The 25,563-nt window shown below is 44.7% G+C and overlaps 13 non-coding genes across 13 annotated transcripts; 7 read left to right on the top strand and 6 right to left on the bottom strand.

Moving 5' to 3' along the window:
• Positions 1–1,461: 1,461 nt before the first annotated feature.
• On the bottom strand, positions 1,462–1,543 carry trnas-uga (transfer RNA serine (anticodon UGA)). Its single transcript has one exon. It is a non-coding gene; the product is annotated as a tRNA-Ser (tRNA).
• A 3,228-nt stretch (positions 1,544–4,771) lies between these two features.
• trnas-uga (transfer RNA serine (anticodon UGA)) lies at positions 4,772–4,853 on the bottom strand. The gene has a single exon. It is a non-coding gene; the product is annotated as a tRNA-Ser (tRNA).
• A 1,949-nt stretch (positions 4,854–6,802) lies between these two features.
• On the top strand, positions 6,803–6,876 carry trnat-agu (transfer RNA threonine (anticodon AGU)). Its single transcript has one exon. It is a non-coding gene; the product is annotated as a tRNA-Thr (tRNA).
• Positions 6,877–8,082: 1,206 nt separating this feature from the next.
• trnas-uga (transfer RNA serine (anticodon UGA)) lies at positions 8,083–8,164 on the bottom strand. Its single transcript has one exon. It is a non-coding gene; the product is annotated as a tRNA-Ser (tRNA).
• Positions 8,165–10,100: 1,936 nt separating this feature from the next.
• On the top strand, positions 10,101–10,174 carry trnat-agu (transfer RNA threonine (anticodon AGU)). Its single transcript has one exon. It is a non-coding gene; the product is annotated as a tRNA-Thr (tRNA).
• A 1,206-nt stretch (positions 10,175–11,380) lies between these two features.
• On the bottom strand, positions 11,381–11,462 carry trnas-uga (transfer RNA serine (anticodon UGA)). Its single transcript has one exon. It is a non-coding gene; the product is annotated as a tRNA-Ser (tRNA).
• Positions 11,463–13,422: 1,960 nt separating this feature from the next.
• Positions 13,423–13,496, top strand: trnat-agu (transfer RNA threonine (anticodon AGU)). Its single transcript has one exon. It is a non-coding gene; the product is annotated as a tRNA-Thr (tRNA).
• Positions 13,497–16,743: 3,247 nt separating this feature from the next.
• Positions 16,744–16,817, top strand: trnat-agu (transfer RNA threonine (anticodon AGU)). Its single transcript has one exon. It is a non-coding gene; the product is annotated as a tRNA-Thr (tRNA).
• A 3,248-nt stretch (positions 16,818–20,065) lies between these two features.
• trnat-agu (transfer RNA threonine (anticodon AGU)) lies at positions 20,066–20,139 on the top strand. The gene has a single exon. It is a non-coding gene; the product is annotated as a tRNA-Thr (tRNA).
• Positions 20,140–21,345: 1,206 nt separating this feature from the next.
• trnas-uga (transfer RNA serine (anticodon UGA)) lies at positions 21,346–21,427 on the bottom strand. Its single transcript has one exon. It is a non-coding gene; the product is annotated as a tRNA-Ser (tRNA).
• A 1,110-nt stretch (positions 21,428–22,537) lies between these two features.
• Positions 22,538–22,611, top strand: trnat-ggu (transfer RNA threonine (anticodon GGU)). Its single transcript has one exon. It is a non-coding gene; the product is annotated as a tRNA-Thr (tRNA).
• A 1,205-nt stretch (positions 22,612–23,816) lies between these two features.
• trnas-uga (transfer RNA serine (anticodon UGA)) lies at positions 23,817–23,899 on the bottom strand. The gene has a single exon. It is a non-coding gene; the product is annotated as a tRNA-Ser (tRNA).
• A 1,110-nt stretch (positions 23,900–25,009) lies between these two features.
• Positions 25,010–25,083, top strand: trnat-ggu (transfer RNA threonine (anticodon GGU)). The gene has a single exon. It is a non-coding gene; the product is annotated as a tRNA-Thr (tRNA).
• Positions 25,084–25,563: the final 480 nt, after the last annotated feature.

The following is a 25,563-nucleotide window of genomic DNA, read 5'->3' on the forward strand; positions in this document are numbered from 1 at the left end:
TCAGAATCACCTCACAGATTGACACTGAGATAAATTAAGCGGGAGATACAGAGAGCAATGGGACATATGGCGGAATGGACAAGAGAGCTGGAGAAATAAGAAACGGCCTGAGAGTCCAGAAGACAGTGACCGGAAGCTGATAGACATCAGTGAGTGGGGGCGAGAAATTGCGCCAGCATTCGGTCCCATTGCTTAGCTGGTCAAAGCGTCTGTCCAGTAAATAGGAAATCCTGGGTTCGATTCCCAGCGGGGCCTATTTTTATAGAATCTCCAAGGGTGAGTTTCTTCTCGTGTGAAAAGGCTACAATTCTTTTAAATGTAACTGTGCCTGCACCAGTTCCCATTCTGGATGAAGGCTCCAGTGGCTGCGAGGCCTCCGTTGAATTTCACCGCTTCTGTATTTCTAGCGGTGCTGATTTTGGACTCTTCATCAAAAATCCATGTTTCCTAAGCAGTGCCATGCGATACTTTGCAGAGCTCCAGTTGTTGATGTGTGGTGCCGTGCTCGTATAGTGATTAATAATCTGCATTCTGGCCGCAGCAACTTCGGCTCCAAACCGAAACATAACGCAGACTTTTCTTCCTTCCACAATCAATAGCTCTCCTTTACTTTCCCCCTTCAATTTCATTATAATTTTCCTGCGGTATTTCCTTAATCTAACATTCACTTTCAGCCACTTAAACTGCTAAGTGTGCTCTGCTACCACCACTCTTCCTGGGCCACATGTCCCATACGCCCCAATCTGAGTTGGTGCTTTGAAACCAGTCGATACATTTAGACCTGCGAGACCTCCCGACAGTCAAGCTCTGCGAAAGCAGAGCCGGCATTCGGAACCAATGCAGCCCGATTCAGAAAATTCCTTGGGAAATTAAGCTTCAAACTTTTCAAACAAATCGTTTTATTGACATAATAATACAAGTTTTACAGAGAGAGACTTGTATAACCTCAGTGGTGCAACTCAAAACTCAGAATGTTCAATTCTTCTGCTTCGGGAGAGGGAGAGATGAATTATGAGTTGGTGTCCTCCTTGTTTTTTTTCTGGTCAGTCTTCCAGATCTCCACTCCGTTTGTCTGTCTCCTGGACTGTCTCCTGGAATGTGTTCTGCTTTTCACTTTAGAATGGCTGCTCTTGTACCATTGCTGCTGACAGAAACAAGCCTTCCAGTGACTTTCCATTCTCTCTCTCCCACGGTTAAACAGACTGATGCTACCGGACAGCAGCGAGTGCATGGGAAGGTATCTCAGAGACTGTCGAGGCCTCCTTATCTGGAGCTTCCAGACAATCTGCAGATAACTTTTGGAATTCGGTCAGCAAACCTTCTTGAAGTAAGTGATCCAGTTGTCTCGGCAATCCTTTAGTTTCCTTAAAACCGGCATTGAAAATTCCAAAATCCTCCAAGAGGGAGCAGATTGAAGAAAATAAATTATTTGATGTAGTTAATTATCATAATGAGATAGCCTGCTGCGAGCAGGGCTCGAAACTGCGCGGGGAAACCCCATTGGATTTCAAGCCCAAAGCCTTAACCACTCGGCCATCGCAGCCGCGAAAATGTCGACTCCAAGATATTAAGTTCTCAAATCGCTGACCCTGTTTATTGTTGGCGATGACGGTTTCGTGATATTTAATTTGCTGCAAATTCAGCAAGTCCAGAAGAATCGCAGCGATCATTACAATAAAAGAAAACTTCCGATATTTAACGGTATGTAAGATGTTGAGAACAGTATGGAATATTCTGCAGGGTAATGAAAATAAACAGCAGAAACATTGTGGTCTGCTCCCACATGAAATAGATCAGCCACAGCCTCTGCTCCCTGCCCGCCTGCTGCAGAAACCTTGTCTCCAGATTACAAACTGATTCTAGGTCGGAGATAAATATTCAGGGTAGAGCCTAAACGCAGCGGGTGGGATCAAATGATAAAGCAGTTATTTTAGACCAGAGACAGCGATAAATGTCCTATATTGCTCACATGCATCAATTTGTGAATCTGACATTAAATGGTTTTAAATACAGTGGGGGGATTTAAAGTAGATTCGGGGTCAATAGTTTCCAAGTTGATCTTTCCTGTGTCTCTCTTGCCTCTCTGCCCCCTTCCTCCCACAGGCTGCCGGTTTTTAAACCTTGTTTTAAATCTGCTGCTTGCTGGACCAGTGCATTCCACAGTCTCACAACCCTTTCTACAAATATCCTTTCAGTGCTTGACTTCTCTGCTTATTAGTTATGAATCACCTTGAGGTGCAATGGTGGCGATTGTGACGTCAGATTAAAAGGCAGGCTATTGGAAACACGTTGGAGTCACAGTTTCTTTTGCACAGAATTGAAACTGAAACTTTTAAGCTGGAATATTGTATTTGCTGCATCACAGTAAACAATATCGTGGTATAACTGTTGGCGTATTTGTTCCCCAGTGTCAGAGGAAGAGTTGTCTGATCCCCCCATTTATTTCATACTAGCTGGGGAGCCCGGCGTTGCCGGGGCTGTTTTGGGGCAGGCGGTTTAAATCGAGTGCCAGGCTTTGGGGCCCTGTCTGTGTCCCTTTGTGAATCTGGTGCTGGGCAACATTTTAAATCGAGTGGCAGGCTTTAGGGCCCTGTGTGTGTCCCTGTCTGTCTACCTTTTAAAAGCTTGCAAAATGAAAGTGAAACTACTTATGGCTTTGGGGCCCTGTCTGTGTCCCTTTGTGAATCTGGTGCTGGGCAACATTTTAAATCGAGTGGCAGGCTTAGGGCCCTGTCTGTGTCCCTGTATGTCTACCATTTAAAAGGTTGAAAAATGAAAGTGAAAGTACTTATAAAACGTTTTTGGTAAATCTTATGTTACTTTTAAAAGAGATACTAACTTTGAAAATCGTTATAGCTGGAAGCTGAAGTCATTTGAGCTGGAAGCTTAGTGAAAGAATGGCTGCCACATCCCCGAGATGAAAACGAATAGTCCCGCCCACACACACACCGATTGGCCAACCATCAGGGGACCGTACTGTCGGATTGGTCAATCGTGACGGAACAGGATTGGTGGAACCTTGATGTCAGTCAATCAATGCTAGCAGATAATGAGTTTAATTTTGAAGGTTTTTTGCTGAAGGTTTTTTGCATAAGGCGCGAACACTTTTCGTCCGACTGAAAAGTAAATATGCTTAAAACCGTCTCTGAAGCGTAAGCTTTCTTTGGATGTAACGCGCGCGTAGGTACGCCCTGTAACTTTCGAGCGCATTGCCCGACAGACGCACAGGCGATGACAGAATGACAGACAGAATGACAGACAGAAGTACCGATTTATATATATAGATAAGACACAAACATAGGGTAATCATTCAGAATCACCTCACAGATTGACACTGAGATAAATTAAGCGGGAGATACAGAGAGCAATGGGACATATGGCGGAATGGACAAGAGAGCTGGAGAAATAAGAAACGGCCTGAGAGTCCAGAAGACAGTGACCGGAAGCTGATAGACATCAGTGAGTGGGGGCGAGAAATTGCGCCAGCATTCGGTCCCATGGCTTAGCTGGTCAAAGCGTCTGTCCAGTAAATAGGAAATCCTGGGTTCGATTCCCAGCGGGGCCTATTTTTATAGAATCTCCAAGGGTGAGTTTCTTCTCGTGTGAAAAGGCTACAATTCTTTTAAATGTAACTGTGCCTGCACCAGTTCCCATTCTGGATGAAGGCTCCAGTGGCTGCGAGGCCTCCGTTGAATTTCACCGCTTCTGTATTTCTAGCGGTGCTGATTTTGGACTCTTCATCAAAAATCCATGTTTCCTAAGCAGTGCCATGCGATACTTTGCAGAGCTCCAGTTGTTGATGTGTGGTGCCGTGCTCGTATAGTGATTAATAATCTGCATTCTGGCCGCAGCAACTTCGGCTCCAAACCGAAACATAACGCAGACTTTTCTTCCTTCCACAATCAATAGCTCTCCTTTACTTTCCCCCTTCAATTTCATTATAATTTTCCTGCGGTATTTCCTTAATCTAACATTCACTTTCAGCCACTTAAACTGCTAAGTGTGCTCTGCTACCACCACTCTTCCTGGGCCACATGTCCCATACGCCCCAATCTGAGTTGGTGCTTTGAAACCAGTCGATACATTTAGACCTGCGAGACCTCCCGACAGTCAAGCTCTGCGAAAGCAGAGCCGGCATTCGGAACCAATGCAGCCCGATTCAGAAAATTCCTTGGGAAATTAAGCTTCAAACTTTTCAAACAAATCGTTTTATTGACATAATAATACAAGTTTTACAGAGAGAGACTTGTATAACCTCAGTGGTGCAACTCAAAACTCAGAATGTTCAATTCTTCTGCTTCGGGAGAGGGAGAGATGAATTATGAGTTGGTGTCCTCCTTGTTTTTTTTCTGGTCAGTCTTCCAGATCTCCACTCCGTTTGTCTGTCTCCTGGACTGTCTCCTGGAATGTGTTCTGCTTTTCACTTTAGAATGGCTGCTCTTGTACCATTGCTGCTGACAGAAACAAGCCTTCCAGTGACTTTCCATTCTCTCTCTCCCACGGTTAAACAGACTGATGCTACCGGACAGCAGCGAGTGCATGGGAAGGTATCTCAGAGACTGTCGAGGCCTCCTTATCTGGAGCTTCCAGACAATCTGCAGATAACTTTTGGAATTCGGTCAGCAAACCTTCTTGAAGTAAGTGATCCAGTTGTCTCGGCAATCCTTTAGTTTCCTTAAAACCGGCATTGAAAATTCCAAAATCCTCCAAGAGGGAGCAGATTGAAGAAAATAAATTATTTGATGTAGTTAATTATCATAATGAGATAGCCTGCTGCGAGCAGGGCTCGAAACTGCGCGGGGAAACCCCATTGGATTTCAAGCCCAAAGCCTTAACCACTCGGCCATCGCAGCCGCGAAAATGTCGACTCCAAGATATTAAGTTCTCAAATCGCTGACCCTGTTTATTGTTGGCGATGACGGTTTCGTGATATTTAATTTGCTGCAAATTCAGCAAGTCCAGAAGAATCGCAGCGATCATTACAATAAAAGAAATCTTCCGATATTTAACGGTATGTAAGATGTTGAGAACAGTATGGAATATTCTGCAGGGTAATGAAAATAAACAGCAGAAACATTGTGGTCTGCTCCCACATGAAATAGATCAGCCACAGCCTCTGCTCCCTGCCCGCCTGCTGCAGAAACCTTGTCTCCAGATTACAAACTGATTCTAGGTCGGAGATAAATATTCAGGGTAGAGCCTAAACGCAGCGGGTGGGATCAAATGATAAAGCAGTTATTTTAGACCAGAGACAGCGATAAATGTCCTATATTGCTCACATGCATCAATTTGTGAATCTGACATTAAATGGTTTTAAATACAGTGGGGGGATTTAAAGTAGATTCGGGGTCAATAGTTTCCAAGTTGATCTTTCCTGTGTCTCTCTTGCCTCTCTGCCCCCTTCCTCCCACAGGCTGCCGGTTTTTAAACCTTGTTTTAAATCTGCTGCTTGCTGGACCAGTGCATTCCACAGTCTCACAACCCTTTCTACAAATACCCTTTCAGTGCTTGATTTCTCTGCTTATTAGTTATGAATCACCTTGAGGTGCAATGGTGGCGATTGTGACGTCAGATTAAAAGGCAGGCTATTGGAAACACGTTGGAGTCACAGTTTCTTTTGCACAGAATTGAAACTGAAACTTTTAAGCTGGAATATTGTATTTGCTGCATCACAGTAAACAATATCGTGGTATAACTGTTGGCTTATTTGTTCCCCAGTGTCAGAGGAAGAGTTGTCTGATCCCCCCATTTATTTCATACTAGCTGGGGAGCCCGGCGTTGCCGGGGCTGTTTTGGGGCAGGCGGTTTAAATCGAGTGCCAGGCTTTGGGGCCCTGTCTGTGTCCCTTTGTGAATCTGGTGCTGGGCAACATTTTAAATCGAGTGGCAGGCTTTAGGGCCCTGTGTGTGTCCCTGTCTGTCTACCTTTTAAAAGCTTGCAAAATGAAAGTGAAACTACTTATGGCTTTGGGGCCCTGTCTGTGTCCCTTTGTGAATCTGGTGCTGGGCAACATTTTAAATCGAGTGGCAGGCTTAGGGCCCTGTCTGTGTCCCTGTATGTCTACCTTTTGAAAGGTTGAAAAATGAAAGTGAAAGTACTTATAAAACGTTTTTGGTAAATCTTATGTTACTTTTAAAAGAGATACTAACTTTGAAAGTCGTTATAGCTGGAAGCTGAAGTTATTTGAGCTGGAAGCTTAGTGAAAGAATGGCTGCCACATCCCCGAGATGAAAAAGAATAGTCCCGCCCACACACACACCGATTGGCCAACCATCAGGGGACCGTACTGTAGGATTGGTCAATCGTGACGGAACAGGATTGGTGGAACCTTGATGTCAGTCAATCAATGCTAGCAGATAATGAGTTTAATTTTGAAGGTTTTTTGCTGAAGGTTTTTTGCACAAGGCACGAACACTTTTCGTCCGACTGAAAAGTAAATACGCTTAAAACCGTCTCTGAAGCGTAAGCTTTCTTTGGAGGTAACGCACGCGTAGGAACGCCCTGTAACTTTCGAGCGCATAGCCCGACAGACGCACAGGCGATGACAGAATGACAGACAGAATGACAGACAGAAGTACCGATTTATATATATAGATAAGACACAAACATAGGGTAATCATTCAGAATCACCTCACAGATTGACACTGAGGTAAATTAAGCGGGAGATACAGAGAGCAATGGGACATATGGCGGAATGGACAAGAGAGCTGGAGAAATAAGAAACGGCCTGAGAGTCCAGAAGACAGTGACCGGAAGCTGATAGACATCAGTGAGTGGGGGGCGAGAAATTGCGCCAGCATTCGGTCCCGTGGCTTAGCTGGTCAAAGCGTCTGTCTAGTAAACAGGAGATCCTGGGTTCGATTCCCAGCGGGGCCTATTTTTATCGAATCTCCAGGGGTGAGTTTCTTCTCGTGTGAAAATGCTACAATTCTTTTAAATGTAACTGTGCCTGCACCAGTTCCCATTCTGGATGAAGGCTCCAGTGGCTGCGAGGCCTCCGTTGAATTTCACCGCTTCTGTATTTCTGGCGGTGCTGATTTTGGACTCTTCATCAAAAATCCATGTTTCCTAAGCAGTGCCATGCGATACTTTGCAGAGCTCCAGTTGTTGATGTGTGGTGCCGTGCTCGTATAGTGATTAATAATCTGCATTCTGGCCGCAGCAACTTCGGCTCCAAACCGAAACATAACGCAGACTTTTCTTCCTTCCACAATCAATAGCTCTCCTTTACTTTCCCCCTTCAATTTCATTATAATTTTCCTGCGGTATTTCCTTAATCTAACATTCACTTTCAGCCACTTAAACTGCTAAGTGTGCTCTGCTACCACCACTCTTCCTGGGCCACATGTCCCATACGCCCCAATCTGAGTTGGTGCTTTGAAACCAGTCAATACATTTAGACCTGCGAGACCACCCGACAGTCAAGCTCTGCGAAAGCAGAGCCGGCCTTCGGAACCAATGCAGCCCGATTCAGAAAATTCCTTGGGAAATGAAGCTTCAAACTTTTCAAACAAATCGTTTTATTGACATAATAATACAAGTTTTACAGAGAGAGACTTGTACAACCTCAGTGGTGCAACTCAAAACTCAGAATGTTCAATTCTTCTGCTTCGGGAGAGGGAGAGATGAATTATGAGTTGGTGTCCTCCTTGTTTTTTTTCTGGTCAGTCTTCCAGATCTCCACTCCGTTTGTCTGTGTCCTGGACTGTCTCCTGGAATGTGTTCTGCTTTTCACTTTAGAATGGCTGCTCTTGTACCATTGCTGGTGACAGAAACAAGCCTTCCAGTGACTTTCCATTCTCTCTCTCCCACGGTTACACAGACTGATGCTACCGGACAGCAGCGAGTGTATGGGAAGGTACCTCAGAGACTATCGAGTCCTCCTTATCTGGAGCTTCCAGACAATCTGCAGATAACTTTTGGAATTCGGTCAGCAAACCTTCTTGAAGTAAGTGATCCAGTTGTCTCGGCAATCCTTTAGTTTCCTTAAAACCGGCATTGAAAATTCCAAAATCCTCCAAGAGGGAGCAGATTGAAGAAAATAAATTATTTGAAGTAGTTAATTATCATAATGAGATAGCCCGCTGCGAGCAGGGCTCGAACCTGCGCGGGGAAACCCCATTGGATTTCAAGTCCAACGCCTTAACCACTCGGCCATCGCAGCCGCGAAAATGTCGGCTCCAAGATACTAAGTTCTCAAATCGCTGACCCTGTTTATTGTTGGCGATGACGGTTTCGTGATATTTAATTTGCTGCAAATTCAGCAAGTCCAGAAGAATCGCAGCGATCATTACAATAAAAGAAAAATTCCGATATTTAACGGTATGTAAGGTGTTGAGAACAGTATGGAATATTCTGCAGGGTAATGAAAATAAACAGCAGAAACATTGTGTTCTGCTCCCACATGACACAGATCAGCCACAGCCTCTGCTCCCTGCCCGCCGGCTGCAGAAACCTTGTCTCCAGATTACAAACTGATTCTAGGTCGGAGATAAATATTCAGGGTAGAGCCTAAACGCAGCGGGTGGGATCAAATAATAAAGCAGTTATTTTAGACCAGAGACAGCGATAAATGTCCTATATTGCTCACATGCATCAATTTGTGAATCTGACATTAAATGGGTTTAAATACAGTGGGGGGATTTAAAGTAGATTCGGGGTCAATAGTTTCCAAGTTGATGTTTCCTGTGTCTCTCTTGCCTCTCTGCCCCCTTCCTCCCACAGGCTGCCGGTTTTTAAACCTTGTTTTAAATCTGCTGCTTGCTGGAGCAGTGCATTCCACAGTCTCACAACCCTTTCTACAAATACCCTTTCAGTGCTTGACTTCTCTGCTTATTAGTTATGAATCACCTTGAGGTGCAATGGTGGCGATTGTGACGTCAGATTAAAAGGCAGGCTATTGGAAACACGTTGGAGTCACAGTTTCTTTTGCACAGAATTGAAACTGAAACTTTTAAGCTGGAATATTGTATTTGCTGCATCACAGTAAACAATATCGTGGTATAACTGTTGGCTTATTTGTTCCCCAGTGTCAGAGGAAGAGTTGTCTGATCCCCCCATTTATTTCATACTAGCTGGGGAGCCCGGCGTTGCCGGGGCTGTTTTGGGGCAGGCGGTTTAAATCGAGTGCCAGGCTTTGGGGCCCTGTCTGTGTCCCTTTGTGAATCTGGTGCTGGGCAACATTTCAAATCGAGTGGCAGGCTTTAGGGCCCTGTGTGTGTCCCTGTCTGTCTACCTTTTAAAAGCTTGCAAAATGAAAGTGAAACTACTTATGGCTTTGGGGCCCTGTCTGTGTCCCTTTGTGAATCTGGTGCTGGGCAACATTTTAAATCGAGTGGCAGGCTTAGGGCCCTGTCTGTGTCCCTGTATGTCTACCTTTGAAAAGGTTGAAAAATGAAAGTGAAAGTACTTATAAAATGTTTTTGGTAAATCTTATGTTATTTTTAAAAGAGATACTAACTTTGAAAGTCGTTATAGCTGGAAGCTGAAGTCATTTGAGCTGGAAGCTTAGTGAAAGAATGGCTGCCACATCCCCGAGATGAAAACGAATAGTCCCGCCCACACACACACCGATTGGCCAACCATCAGGGGACCGTACTGTAGGATTGGTGAATCGTGACGGAACAGGATTGGTGGAACCTTGATGTCAGTCAATCAATGCTAGCAGATAATGAGTTTAATTTTGAAGGTTTTTTGCTGAAGGTTTTTTGCATAAGGCGCGAACACTTTTCAACCGACTGAAAAGTAAATACGCTTAAAACCGTCTCTGAAGCGTAAGCTTTCTTTGGAGGTAACGCGCGCGTAGGTACGCCCTGTAACTTTCGAGCGCATAGCCCGACAGACGCACAGGCGATGACAGAATGACAGACAGAAGTACCGATTTATATATATAGATAAGACACAAACATAGGGTAATCATTCAGAATCACCTCACAGATTGACACTGAGATAAATTAAGCGGGAGATACAGAGAGCAATGGGACATATGGCGGAATGGACAAGAGAGTTGGAGAAATAAGAAACGGCCTGAGAGTCCAGAAGACAGTGACCGGAAGCTGATAGACATCAGTGAGTGGGGGCGAGAAATTGTGCCAGCATTCGGCCCCGTGGCTTAGCTGGTCAAAGCGTCTGTCTAGTAAACAGGAGATCCTGGGTTCGATTCCCAGCGGGGCCTATTTTTATAGAATCTCTAGGGGTGAGTTTCTTCTCGTGTGAAAAGGCTACAATTCTTTTAAATGTAACTGTGCCTGCACCAGTTCCCATTCTGGATGAAGGCTCCAGTGGCTGCGAGGCCTCCGTTGAATTTCACCGCTTCTGTATTTCTGGCGGTGCTGATTTTGGACTCTTCATCAAAAATCCATGTTTCCTAAGCAGTGCCATGCGATACTTTGCAGAGCTCCAGTTGTTGATGTGTGGTGCCGTGCTCGTATAGTGATTAATAATCTGCATTCTGGCCGCAGCAACTTCGGCTCCAAACCGAAACATAACGCAGACTTTTCTTCCTTCCACAATCAATAGCTCTCCTTTACTTTCCCCCTTCAATTTCATTATAATTTTCCTGCGGTATTTCCTTAATCTAACATTCACTTTCAGCCACTTAAACTGCTAAGTGTGCTCTGCTACCACCACTCTTCCTGGGCCACATGTCCCATACGCCCCAATCTGAGTTGGTGCTTTGAAACCAGTCGATACATTTAGACCTGCGAGACCTCCCGACAGTCAAGCTCTGCGAAAGCAGAGCCGGCCTTCGGAACCAATGCAGCCCGATTCAGAAAATTCCTTGGGAAATGAAGCTTCAAACTTTTCAAACAAATCGTTTTATTGACATAATAATACAAGTTTTACAGAGAGAGACTTGTACAACCTCAGTGGTGCAACTCAAAACTCAGAATGTTCAATTCTTCTGCTTCGGGAGAGGGAGAGATGAATTATGAGTTGGTGTCCTCCTTGTTTTTTTTCTGGTCAGTCTTCCAGATCTCCACTCCGTTTGTCTGTCTCCTGGACTGTCTCCTGGAATGTGTTCTGCTTTTCACTTTAGAATGGCTGCTCTTGTACCATTGCTGCTGACAGAAACAAGCCTTCCAGTGACTTTCCATTCTCTCTCTCCCACGGTTACACAGACTGATGCTACCGGACAGCAGCGAGTGTATGGGAAGTTACCTCAGAGACTGTCGAGGCCTCCTTATCTGGAGCTTCCAGACAATCTGCAGATAACTTTTGGAATTCGGTCAGCAAACCTTCTTGAAGTAAGTGATCCAGTTGTCTCGGCAATCCTTTAGTTTCCTTAAAACCGGCATTGAAAATTCCAAAATCCTCCAAGAGGGAGCAGATTGAAGAAAATAAATTATTTGAAGTAGTTAATTATCATAATGAGATAGCCCGCTGCGAGCAGGGCTCGAAACTGCGCGGGGAAACCCCATTGGATTTCAAGTCCAACGCCTTAACCACTCGGCCATCGCAGCCGCGAAAATATCGGCTTTAAGATACTAAGTTTTCAAATCGCTGACCCTGTTTATTGTTGGCGATGACGGTTTCGTGATATTTAATTTGCTGCAAATTCAGCAAGTCCAGAAGAATCGCAGCGATCATTACAATAAAAGAAAACTTCCGATATTTAACGGTATGTAAGATGTTGAGAACAGTATGGAATATTCTGCAGGGTAATGAAAATAAACAGCAGAAACATTGTGTTCTGCTCCCACATGACACAGATCAGCCACAGCCTCTGCTCCCTGCCCGCCGGCTGCAGAAACCTTGTCTCCAGATTACAAACTGATTCTAGGTCGGAGATAAATATTCAGGGTAGAGCCTAAACGCAGCGGGTGGGATCAAATAATAAAGCAGTTATTTTAGACCAGAGACAGCGATAAATGTCCGATATTGCTCACATGCATCAATTTGTGAATCTGACATTAAATGGGTTTAAATACAGTGGGGGGATTTAAAGTAGATTCGGGGTCAATAGTTTCCAAGTTGATCTTTCCTGGGTCTCTCTTGCCTCTCTGCCCCCTTCCTCCCACAGGCTGCCGGTTTTTAAACCTTGTTTTAAATCTGCTGCTTGCTGGACCAGTGCATTCCACAGTCTCACAACCCTTTCTACAAATACCCTTTCAGTGCTTGACTTCTCTGCTTATTAGTTATGAATCACCTTGAGGTGCAATGGTGGCGATTGTGACGTCAGATTAAAAGGCAGGCTATTGGAAACACGTTGGAGTCACAGTTTCTTTTGCACAGAATTGAAACTGAAACTTTTAAGCTGGAATATTGTATTTGCTGCATCACAGTAAACAATATCGTGGTATAACTGTTGGCTTATTTGTTCCCCAGTGTCAGAGGAAGAGTTGTCTGATCCCCCCATTTATTTCATACTAGCTGGGGAGCCCGGCGTTGCCGGGGCTGTTTTGGGGCAGGCGGTTTAAATCGAGTGCCAGGCTTTGGGGCCCTGTCTGTGTCCCTTTGTGAATCTGGTGCTGGGCAACATTTTAAATCGATTGGCAGGCTTTAGGGCCCTGTGTGTGTCCCTGTCTGTCTACCTTTTAAAAGCTTGCAAAATGAAAGTGAAACTACTTATGGCTTTGGGGCCCTGTCTGTGTCCCTTTGTGAATCTGGTGCTGGGGAACATTTTAAATCGAGTGGCAGGCTTAGGGCCCTGTCTGTGTCCCTGTATGTCTACCTTTTAAAAGGTTGGAAAATGAAAGTGAAAGTACTTATAAAACGTTTTTGGTAAATCTTATGTTACTTTTAAAAGAGATACTAACTTTGAAAGTCGTTATAGCTGGAAGCTGAAGTCATTTGAGCTGGAAGCTTAGTGAAAGAATGGCTGCCACATCCCCGAGATGAAAACGAATAGTCCCGCCCACACACACACCGATTGGCCAACCATCAGAGGACCGTACTGTAGGATTGGTCAATCGTGACGGAACAGGATTGGTGGAACCTTGATGTCAGTCAATCAATGCTAGCAGATAATGAGTTTAATTTTGAAGGTTTTTTGCTGAAGGTTTTTTGCATAAGGCGCGAACACTTTTCGTCCGACTGAAAAGTAAATACGCTTAAAACCGTCTCTGAAGCGTAAGCTTTCTTTGGAGGTAACGCGCGCGTAGGTACGCCCTGTAACTTTCGAGCGCATAGCCCGACAGACGCACAGGCGATGACAGAATGACAGACAGAATGACAGACAGAATGACAGACAGAAGTACCGATTTATATATATAGGTAAGACACAAACATAGGGTAATCATTCAGAATCACCTCACAGATTGACACTGAGATAAATTAAGCGGGAGATACAGAGAGCAATGGGACATATGGCGGAATGGACAAGAGAGCTGGAGAAATAAGAAACGGCCTGAGAGTCCAGAAGACAGTGACCGGAAGCTGATAGACATCATTGAGTGGGGGCGAGAAATTGCGCCAGCATTCGGTCCCGTGGCTTAGCTGGTCAAAATGTCTGTCTAGTAAACAGGAGATCCTGGGTTCGATTCCCAGCGGGGCCTATTTTTATAGAATCTCCAGGGGTGAGTTTCTTCTCGTGTGAAAAGGCTACAATTCTTTTAAATGTAACTGTGCCTGCACCAGTTCCCATTCTGGATGAAGGCTCCAGTGGCTGCGAGGCCTCCGTTGAATTTCACCGCTTCTGTATTTCTGGCGGTGCTGATTTTGGACTCTTCATCAAAAATCCATGTTTCCTAAGCAGTGCCATGCGATACTTTGCAGAGCTCCAGTTGTTGATGTGTGGTGCCGTGCTCGTATAGTGATTAATAATCTGCATTCTGGCCGCAGCAACTTCGGCTCCAAAACGAAACATAACGCAGACTTTTCTTCCTTCCACAATCAATAGCTCTCCTTTACTTTCCCCCTTCAATTTCATTATAATTTTCCTGCGGTATTTCCTTAATCTAACATTCACTTTCAGCCACTTAAACTGCTAAGTGTGCTCTGCTACCACCACTCTTCCTGGGCCACATGTCCCATACGCCCCAATCTGAGTTGGTGGTTTGAAACCAGTCAATACATTTAGACCTGCGAGACCACCCGACAGTCAAGCTCTGCGAAAGCAGAGCCGGCCTTCGGAACCAATGCAGCCCGATTCAGAAAATTCCTTGGGAAATGAAGCTTCAAACTTTTCAAACAAATCGTTTTATTGACATAATAATACAAGTTTTACAGAGAGAGACTTGTACAACCTCAGTGGTGCAACTCAAAACTCAGAATGTTCAATTCTTCTGCTTCGGGAGAGGGAGAGATGAATTATGAGTTGGTGTCCTCCTTGTTTTTTTTCTGGTCAGTCTTCCAGATCTCCACTCCGTTTGTCTGTCTCCTGGACTGTCTCCTGGAATGTGTTCTGCTTTTCACTTTAGAATGGCTGCTCTTGTACCATTGCTGCTGACAGAAACAAGCCTTCCAGTGACTTTCCATTCTCTCTCTCCCACGGTTACACAGACTGATGCTACCGGACAGCAGCGAGTGTATGGGAAGGTACCTCAGAGACTATCGAGGCCTCCTTATCTGGAGCTTCCAGACAATCTGCAGATAACTTTTGGAATTCGGTCAGCAAACCTTCTTGAAGTAAGTGATCCAGTTGTCTCGGCAATCCTTTAGCTTCCTTAAAACCGGCATTGAAAAATCCAAAATCCTCCCAGAGGGAGCAGATTGAAGAAAATAAATTATTTGAAGTAGTTAATTGTCATAATGACAAAACGCGCTGCGAGCAGGGCTCGAATTGCGCGGGAAAACACCATTGGATTTCAAGTCCAACGCCTTAACCACTCGGCCATCGCAGCCGCGAAAATGTCGGCTCCAAGATACTAAATTCTCAAATCGCTGACCCTGTTTATTGTTGGCGATGACGGTTTCGTGATATTTAATTTGCTGCAAATTCAGCAAGTCCAGAAGAATCGCAGCGATCATTACAATAAAAGAAAACTTCCGATATTTAACGGTATGTAAGATGTTGAGAACAGTATGGAATATTCTGCAGGGTAATGAAAATAAACAGCAGAAACATTGTGTTCTGCTCCCACATGACTCAGATCAGTCACAGCCTCTGCTCCCTGCCCGCCGCCTGCAGAAACCTTGTCTCCAGATTACAAACTGATTCTAGGTCGGAGATGAATATTCAGGGTAGAGCCTAAACGCAGCGGGTGGGATCAATTAATAAAGCAGTTATTTTAGACCAGAGACAGCGATAAATGTCCTATATTGCTCACATGCATCAATTTGTGAATCTGACATTAAATGGGTTTAAATACAGTGGGGGGATTTAAAGTAGATTCGGGGTCAATAGTTTCCAAGTTGATCTTTCCTGTGTCTCTCTTGCCTCTCTGCCCCCTTCCTCCCACAGGCTGCCGGTTTTTAAACCTTGTTTTAAATCTGCTGCTTGCTGGACCAGTGCATTCCACAGTCTCACAACCCTTTCTACAAATACCCTTTCAGTGCTTGACTTCTCTGCTTATTAGTTATGAATCACCTTGAGGTGCAATGGTGGCGATTGTGACGTCAGATTAAAAGGCAGGCTATTGGAAACACGTTGGAGTCACAGTTTCTTTTGCACAGAATTGAAACTGAAACTTTTAAGCTGGAATATTGTATTTGCTGCATCACAGTATACAACATCGTGGTATAACTGTTGGCTTATTTGTTCCCCAGTGTCAGAGGAAGAGTTGTCTGATCCCCCCATTTATTTCATACTAGCTGGGGAGCCCGACGTTGCCGGGGCTGTTTTGGGGCAGGCGGTTTAAATCGAGTGCCAGGCTTTGGGGCCCTGTCTCTGTCCCTTTGTGAATCTGGTGCTGGGCAACATTTTAAATCGAGTGGCAGGCTTTAGGGCCCTGTGTGTGTCCCTGTCTGTCTACCTTTTAAAAGCTTGCAAAATGAAAGTGAAACTATTTATGGCTTTGGGGCCCTGTCTGTGTCCTTTTGTGAATCTGGTGCTGGGCAACATTTTAAATCGAGTGGCAGGCTTAGGGCCCTGTCTGTGTCCCTGTATGTCTACCTTTTAAAAGGTTGAAAAATGAAAGTGAAAGTACTTATAAAACGTTTTTGGTAAATCTTATGTTATTTTTAAAAGAGATACTAGCTTTGAAAGTCGTTATAGCTGGAAGCTGAAGTAATTTGAGCTGGAAGCTTAGTGAAAGAATGGCTGCCACATCCCCGAGATGAAAACGAATAGTCCCGCCCACACACACACCGATTGGCCAACCATCAGGGGACCGTACTGTAGGATTGGTCAATCGTGACGGAACAGGATTGGTGGAACCGTGATGTCAGTCAATCAATGCTAGCAGATAATGAGTTTAATTTTGAAGGTTTTTTGCTGAAGGTTTTTTGCATAAGGCGCGAACACCTTTCGTCCGACTGAAAAGTAAATACGCTTAAAACCGTCTCTGAAGTGTAAGCTTTCTTTGGAGGTAACGCGCGCATAGGTACGCCCTGTAACTTTCGAGCGCATAGCCCGACAGACGCACAGGCGATGACAGAATGACAGACAGAATGACAGACAGAATGACAGACAGAAGTACCGATTTACATATGTAGATAAGACACAAACACAGGGTAATCATTCAGAATCACCTCACAGATTGACACTGAGATAAATTAAGCGGGAGATACAGAGAGCAATGGGCCATATGGCGGAATGGACAAGAGAGCTGGAGAAATAAGAAACGGCCTGAGAGTCCAGAAGACAGTGACCGCAAGCTGATAGACATCAGTGAGTGCGGGCGAGAAATTGCGCCAGCATTCGGTCCCGTGGCTTAGCTGGTCAAAGCGTCTGTCTAGTAAACAGGAGATCCTGGGTTCGATTCCCAGCAGGGCCTATTATTATAGAATCTCCAGGGGTGAGTTTCTTCTCGTGTGAAAAGGCTACAATTCTTTTAAATGTAACTGTGCCTGCACCAGTTCCCATTCTGGATGAAGGCTCCAGTGGCTGCGAGGCCTGCGTTGATTTTCACCGCTTCTGTATTTCTGGCGGTGCTGATTTTGGAATCTTCACCAAAAATCCATGTTTCCGACGGAGAGCCATGCGATACTTTGCAGAGCTCCAGTTGTTGATGTGTGGTGCCGTGCTCGTATAGTGATTAATAATCTGCATTCTGGCCGTATCAACTTCGGCTCCAAACCGAAACATAACGCAGACTTTTCTTCCTTCCACAATCAATAGCTCTCCTTTACTTTCCCCCTTCAATTTCATTATAATTTTCCTGCGGTATTTCCTCAATCTAACATTCACTTTCAGCCACTTAAACTGCTAAGTGTGCTCTGCTACCACCACTCTTCCTGGGACACATGTCCCATACGCCCCAATCTGAGTTGGTGCTTTGAAACCAGTCGATACATTTCGACCTGCGGGACCTCCCGACAGTCAAGCTCTGCGAAAGCAGAGCCGGCCTTCGGAACCAATGCAGCCCGATTCAGAAAATTCCTTGGGAAATGAAGCTTCAAACTTTTCAAACAAATCGTTTTATTGACATAATAATACATGTTTTACAGAGAGAGACTTGTACAACCTCAGTGGTGCAACTCAAAACTCAGAATGTTCAATTCTTCTGCTTCGGGAGAGGGAGAGATGAATTATGAGTTGGTGTCCTCCTTGTTTTTTTTCTGGACAGTCTTCCAGATCTCCACTCCGTTTGTCTGTCTCCTGGCCTGTCTCCTGGAATGTGTTCTGCTTTTCACTTTAGAATGGCTGCTCTTGTAACATTGCTGCTGACAGAAACATGCCTTCCAGTGACTTTCCATTCTCTCTCTCCCACGGTTACACAGACTGATGCTACCGGACAGCAGCGAGTGTATGGGAAGGTGCCTCAGAGACTGTCGAGGCCTCCTTATCTGGAGCTTCCAGACAATCTGCAGATAACTTTTGGAATTCGGTCAGCAAACCTTCTTGAAGTAATTGATCCAGTTGTCTCGGCAATCCTTTAGTTTCCTTAAAACCGGCATTGAAAATTCCAAAATCCTCCCAGAGGGAGCAGATTGAAGAAAATAATTTATTTGAAGTAATTAATTATCGTAATGAGAAAACCCGCTGCGAGCAGGTCTCGAAATTTCGCGGGGAAACCCCATTGGATTTCAAGTCCAACGCCTTAACCACTCGGCCATCGCAGCCGCGAAAATATCCGCTCCAAAATACTAAATTCTCAAATCGCTGACCCTGTTTATTGTTGGCGATGACGGTTTCGTGATATTTAATTTGCTGCAAATTCAGCAAGTCCAGAAGAATCGCAGCGATCATTACAATAAAAGAAAACTTCCGATATTTAACGGTATGTAAGATGTTGAGAACAGTATGGAATATTCTGCAGGGTAATGAAAATAAACAGCAGAAACATTGTGTTCTGCTCCCACATGACTCAGATCAGTCACAGCCTCTGCTCCCTGCCCGCCGCCTGCAGAAACCTTGTCTCCAGATTACAAACTGATTCTAGGTCGGAGATGAATATTCAGGGTAGAGCCTAAACGCAGCGGGTGGGATCAATTAATAAAGCAGTTATTTTAGACCAGAGACAGAGATAAATGTCCTATATTGCTCACATGCATCAATTTGTGAATCTGACATTAAATGGGTTTAAATAAAGTGGGGGGATTTAAAGTAGATTCGGGGTCAATAGTTTCCAAGTTGATCTTTCCTGTGTCTCTCTTGCCTCTCTGCCCCCTTCCTCCCACAGGCTGCCGGTTTTTAAACCTTGTTTTAAATCTGCTGCTTGCTGGACCAGTGCATTCCACAGTCTCACAACCCTTTCTACAAATACCCTTTCAGTGCTTGACTTCTCTGCTTATTAGTTATGAATCACCTTGAGGTGCAATGGTGGCGATTGTGACGTCAGATTAAAAGGCAGGCTATTGGAAACACGTTGGAGTCACAGTTTCTTTTGCACAGAATTGAAACTGAAACTTTTAAGCTGGAATATTGTATTTGCTGCATCACAGTATACAACATCGTGGTATAACTGTTGGCTTATTTGTTCCCCAGTGTCAGAGGAAGAGTTGTCTGATCCCCCCATTTATTTCATACTAGCTGGGGAGCCCGACGTTGCCGGGGCTGTTTTGGGGCAGGCGGTTTAAATCGAGTGCCAGGCTTTGGGGCCCTGTCTGTGTCCCTTTGTGAATCTGGTGCTGGGCAACATTTTAAATCGAGTGGCAGGCTTTAGGGCCCTGTGTGTGTCCCTGTCTGTCTACCTTTTAAAAGCTTGCAAAATGAAAGTGAAACTACTTATGGCTTTGGGGCCCTGTCTGTGTCCTTTTGTGAATCTGGTGCTGGGCAACATTTTAAATCGAGTGGCAGGCTTAGGGCCCTGTCTGTGTCCCTGTATGTCTACCTTTTAAAAGGTTGAAAAATGAAAGTGAAAGTACTTATAAAACGTTTTTGGTAAATCTTATGTTATTTTTAAAAGAGATACTAGCTTTGAAAGTCGTTATAGCTGGAAGCTGAAGTAATTTGAGCTGGAAGCTTAGTGAAAGAATGGCTGCCACATCCCCGAGATGAAAACGAATAGTCCCGCCCACACACACACCGATTGGCCAACCATCAGGGGACCGTACTGTAGGATTGGTCAATCGTGACGGAACAGGATTGGTGGAACCGTGATGTCAGTCAATCAATGCTAGCAGATAATGAGTTTAATTTTGAAGGTTTTTTGCTGAAGGTTTTTTGCATAAGGCGCGAACACCTTTCGTCCGACTGAAAAGTAAATACGCTTAAAACCGTCTCTGAAGTGTAAGCTTTCTTTGGAGGTAACGCGCGCGTAGGTACGCCCTGTAACTTTCGAGCGCATAGCCCGACAGACGCACAGGCGATGACAGAATGACAGACAGAATGACAGACAGAATGACAGACAGAAGTACCGATTTACAGATATAGATAAGACACAAACACAGGGTAATCATTCAGAATCACCTCACAGATTGACACTGAGATAAATTAAGCGGGAGATACAGAGAGCAATGGGACATATGGCGGAATGGACAAGAGAGCTGGAGAAATAAGAAACGGCCTGAGAGTCCAGTAGACAGTGACCGCAAGCTGATAGACATCAGTGAATGCGGGCGAGAAATTGCGCCAGCATTCGGTCCCGTGGCTTAGCTGGTCAAAGCGTCTGTCTAGTAAACAGGAGATCCTGGGTTCGATTCCCAGCAGGGCCTATTATTATAGAATCTCCAGGGGTGAGTTTCTTCTCGTGTGAAAAGGCTACAATTCTTTTAAATGTAACTGTGCCTGCACCAGTTCCCATTCTGGATGAAGGCTCCAGTGGCTGCGAGGCCTGCGTTGAATTTCACCGCTTCTGTATTTCTGGCGGTGCTGATTTTGGAATCTTCACCAAAAATCCATGTTTCCGACGGAGAGCCATGCGATACTTTGCAGAGCTCCAGTTGTTGATGTGTGGTGCCGTGCTCGTATAGTGATTAATAATCTGCATTCTGGCCGCAGCAACTTCGGCTCCAAACCGAAACATAACGCAGACTTTTCTTCCTTCCACAATCAATAGCTCTCCTTTACTTTCCCCCTTCAATTTCATTATAATTTTCCTGCGGTATTTCCTCAATCTAACATTCACTTTCAGCCACTTAAACTGCTAAGTGTGCTCTGCTACCACCACTCTTCCTGGGACACATGTCCCATACGCCCCAATCTGAGTTGGTGCTTTGAAACCAGTCGATACATTTCGACCTGCGGGACCTTCCGACAGTCAAGCTCTGCGAAAGCAGAGCCGGCCTTCGGAACAGAAGCAGCCCGATTCAGAAAATTCCTTGGGAAATGAAGCTTCAAACTTTTCAAACAAATCGTTTTATTGACATAATAATACATGTTTTACAGAGAGAGACTTGTACAACCTCAGTGGTGCAACTCAAAACTCAGAATGTTCAATTCTTCTGCTTCGGGAGAGGGAGAGATGAATTATGAGTTGGTGTCCTCCTTGTTTTTTTTCTGGACAGTCTTCCGGATCTCCACTCCGTTTGTCTGTCTCCTGGCCTGTCTCCTGGAATGTGTTCTGCTTTTCACTTTAGAATGGCTGCTCTTGTAACATTGCTGCTGACAGAAACATGCCTTCCAGTGACTTTCCATTCTCTCTCTCCCACGGTTACACAGACTGATGCTACCGGACAGCAGCGAGTGTATGGGAAGGTGCCTCAGAGACTGTCGAGGCCTCCTGATCTGGAGCTTCCAGACAATCTGCAGATAACTTTTGGAATTCGGTCAGCAAACCTTCTTGAAGTAATTGATCCAGTTGTCTCGGCAATCCTTTAGTTTCCTTAAAACCGGCATTGAAAATTCCAAAATCCTCCCAGAGGGAGCAGATTGAAGAAAATAATTTATTTGAAGTAATTAATTATCGTAATGAGAAAACCCGCTGCGAGCAGATCTCGAACTTTCGCGGGGAAACCCCATTGGATTTCAAGTCCAACGCCTTAACCACTCGGCCATCGCAGCCGCGAAAATATCCGCTCCAAAATACTAAATTCTCAAATCGCTGACCCTGTTTATTGTTGGCGATGACGGTTTCGTGATATTTAATTTGCTGCAAATTCAGCAAGTCCAGAAGAATCGCAGCGATCATTACAAAATAAGAAAACTTCCGATATTTAACGGTATGTAAGATGTTGAGAACAGTATGGAATATTCTGCAGGGTAATGAAAATAAACAGCAGAAACATTGTGTTCTGCTCCCACATGACTCAGATCAGTCACAGCCTCTGCTCCCTTCCCGCCGCCTGCAGAAATCTTGTCTCCAGATTACAAATTGATTCTAGGTCGGAGATAAATATTCAGGGTAGAGCCTAAACACAGCGGGTGGGAGCAAATAATAAAGCAGTTATTTTAGACCAGAGACAGCGATAAATGTCGTATATTGCTCACATGCATCAATTTGTGAATCTGACATTAAATGGGTTGAAATGCATTGGGGGGATTTAAAGTAGATTCGGGGTCAATAGTTTCCAAGTTGATCTTTCCTGTGTCTCTCTTGCCTCTCTGCCCCCTTCCTCCCAAAGGCTGCCGGTTTATAAACCTTGTTTTAAATCTGCTGCTTGCTGGGCCAGTGCATTCCAGTCTCACAACCCTTTCTACAAATACCCTTTCAGTGCTTGACTTCTCTGTTTATTAGTTATGAATCACCTTGAGGTGCAATGGTGGCGTTTGTGACGTCAGATTAAAAGGCAGGCTATTGGAAACACGTTGGAGTCACAGTTTCTTTTGCCCAGAATTGAAACTGAAACTTTTAAGATGGAATATTGTATTTGCTGCATCACAGTAAACAATATCGTGTTATAACTGTTGGCTTATTTGTTCCCCAGTGTCAGAGGAAGAGTTGTCTGATCCCCCCATTTATTTCATATAAGACACAAACATAGGGTAATCATTCAGAATCACCTCACAGATTGACACTGAGATAAATTAAGCGGGAGATACAGAGAGCAATGGGACATATGGCGCAATAGACAAGAGAGCTGGAGAAATAAGAAACGGCCTGAGAGTCCAGAAGACTGCGACCGGAAGCTGAAAGACATCAGTGAGTGGGGGCGAGAAATTGCGCCAGCATTGGGTCCCGTGGCTTAGATGGTCCAAGCGTCTGTCTGGTAAACAGAAGATCCTGGGTTCGATTCCCAGCGCGGCCTTTTTTTATAGAATCTCCAGGGGTGCGTTTCTTCTCGTGTGAAAGGGCTACAATTCTTTTAAAAGTAACTGTGCCTGCACCAGTTCCCATTCTGGATGAAGGCTCCAGTGGCTGCGAGGCCTGCGTTGAATTTCACCGCTTCTGTATTTCTGGCGGTGCTGATTTTGGAATCTTCACCAAAAATCCATGTTTCCTAAGGAGAGCCATGCGATACTTTGCAGAGCTCCAGTTGTTGATGTGTGGTGCCGTGCTCGTATAGTGATTAATAATCTGCATTCTGGCCGCAGCAACTTCGGCTCCAAACCGAAACATAACGCAGACTTTTCTTCCTTCCACAATCAATAGCTCTCCTTTACTTTCCCCCTTCAATTTCATTATAATTTTCCTGCGGTATTTCCTTAATCTAACATTCACTTTCAGCCACTTAAACTGCTAAGTGTGCTCTGCTACCACCACTCTTCCTGGGCCACATGTCCCATACGCCCCAATCTGAGTTGGTGCTTTGAAACCAGTCGATACATTTCGACCTGCGGGACCTCCCGACAGTCAAGCTCTGCGAAAGCAGAGCCGGCCTTCGGAACCAATGCAGCCCGATTCAGAAAATTCCTTGGGAAATGAAGCTTCAAACTTTTCAAACAAATCGTTTTATTGACATAATAATACAAGTTTTACAGAGAGAGACTTGTACAACCTCAGTGGTGCAACTCAAAACTCAGAATGTTCAATTCTTCTGCTTCGGGAGAGGGAGAGATGAATTATGAGTTGGTGTCCTCCTTGTTTTTTTCTGGTCAGTCTTCCAGATTTCCACTCCGTTTGTCTGTCTCCTGGCCTGTCTCCTGGAATGTGTTCTGCTTTTCACTTTAGAATGGCTGCTCTTGTAACATTGCTGCTGACAGAAACATGCCTTACAGTGACTTTCCATTCTCTCTCTCCCATGGTTACACAGACTGATGCTACCGGGCAGCAGCGAGTGTATGGGAAGGTACCTCAGAGACTGTCGAGGCCTCCTTATCTGGAGCTTCCAGACAATCTGCAGGTAACTTTAGGAATTCGGTCAGCAAACCTTGTTGAAGAAAGTGATCCAGTTCCCTCGACAATCCTTTAGTTTCCTTAAAACCGGCATTGAAAATTGCAAAATCCTCCCAGAGGGAGCAGATTGAAGAAAATAATTTATTTGAAGTAATTAATTATCATAATGAGAAAACCCGCTGGGAGCAGGGCTCAAACCTGCGCGGGGAAAACCTCATTGGATTTCAAATCCAACGCCTTAACCACTCGGCCATCGCAGCCGCGGAAATGTCGGCTCCAAGATACTAAATTCTCAAATCGCTGACCCTGTTTATTGTTGGCGATGACGGTTTCGTGATATTTAATTTGCTGCAAATTCAGCAAGTCCAGAAGAATCGCAGCGATCATTACAATAAAAGAAAACTTCCGATATTTTACGGTATGTAAGATGTTGAGAACAGTATGGAATATTCTGCAGGGTAATGAAAATAAACAGCAGAAACATTGTGTTCTGCTCCCACATGACTCAGATCAGTCACAGCCTCTGCTCCCTGCCCGCCGCCTGCAGAAATCTTGTCTCCAGATTACAAATTGATTCTAGGTCGGAGATAAATATTCAGGGTAGAGCCTAAACACAGCGGGTGGGAGCAAATAATAAAGCAGTTATTTTAGACCAGAGACAGCGATAAATGTCGTATATTGCTCACATGCATCAATTTGTGAATCTGACATTAAATGGGTTGAAATGCATTGGGGGGATTTAAAGTAGATTCGGGGTCAATAGTTTCCAAGTTGATCTTTCCTGTGTCTCTCTTGCCTCTCTGCCCCCTTCCTCCCACAGGCTGCCGGTTTATAAACCTTGTTTTAAATCTGCTGCTTGCTGGGCCAGTGCATTCCAGTCTCACAACCCTTTCTACAAATACCCTTTCAGTGCTTGACTCCTCTGTTTATTAGTTATGAATCACCTTGAGGTGCAATGGTGGCGTTTGTGACGTCAGATTAAAAGGCAGGCTATTGGAAACACGTTGGAGTCACAGTTTCTTTTGCCCAGAATTGAAACTGAAACTTTTAAGATGGAATATTGTATTTGCTGCATCACAGTAAACAATATCGTGTTATAACTGTTGGCTTATTTGTTCCCCAGTGTCAGAGGAAGAGTTGTCTGATCCCCCCATTTATTTCATATAAGACACAAACATAGGGTAATCATTCAGAATCACCTCACAGATTGACACTGAGATAAATTAAGCGGGAGATACAGAGAGCAATGGGACATATGGCGCAATAGACAAGAGAGCTGGAGAAATAAGAAACGGCCTGAGAGTCCAGAAGACTGCGACCGGAAGCTGAAAGACATCAGTGAGTGGGGGCGAGAAATTGCGCCAGCATTGGGTCCCGTGGCTTAGATGGTCCAAGCGTCTGTCTGGTAAACAGAAGATCCTGGGTTCGATTCCCAGCGCGGCCTTTTTTTATAGAATCTCCAGGGGTGCGTTTCTTCTCGTGTGAAAGGGCTACAATTCTTTTAAAAGTAACTGTGCCTGCACCAGTTCCCATTCTGGATGAAGGCTCCAGTGGCTGCGAGGCCTGCGTTGAATTTCACCGCTTCTGTATTTCTGGCGGTGCTGATTTTGGAATCTTCACCAAAAATCCATGTTTCCTAAGGAGAGCCATGCGATACTTTGCAGAGCTCCAGTTGTTGATGTGTGGTGCCGTGCTCGTATAGTGATTAATAATCTGCATTCTGGCCGCAGCAACTTCGGCTCCAAACCGAAACATAACGCAGACTTTTCTTCCTTCCACAATCAATAGCTCTCCTTTACTTTCCCCCTTCAATTTCATTATAATTTTCCTGCGGTATTTCCTTAATCTAACATTCACTTTCAGCCACTTAAACTGCTAAGTGTGCTCTGCTACCACCACTCTTCCTGGGCCACATGTCCCATAC

Source organism: Somniosus microcephalus, unplaced genomic scaffold (assembly GCF_052327205.1).
Source record: "Somniosus microcephalus isolate GS21.2 unplaced genomic scaffold, FLI_Smic_1.0 unresolved_chr1, whole genome shotgun sequence".
NCBI classification, from domain to species: domain Eukaryota; kingdom Metazoa; phylum Chordata; class Chondrichthyes; order Squaliformes; family Somniosidae; genus Somniosus; species Somniosus microcephalus.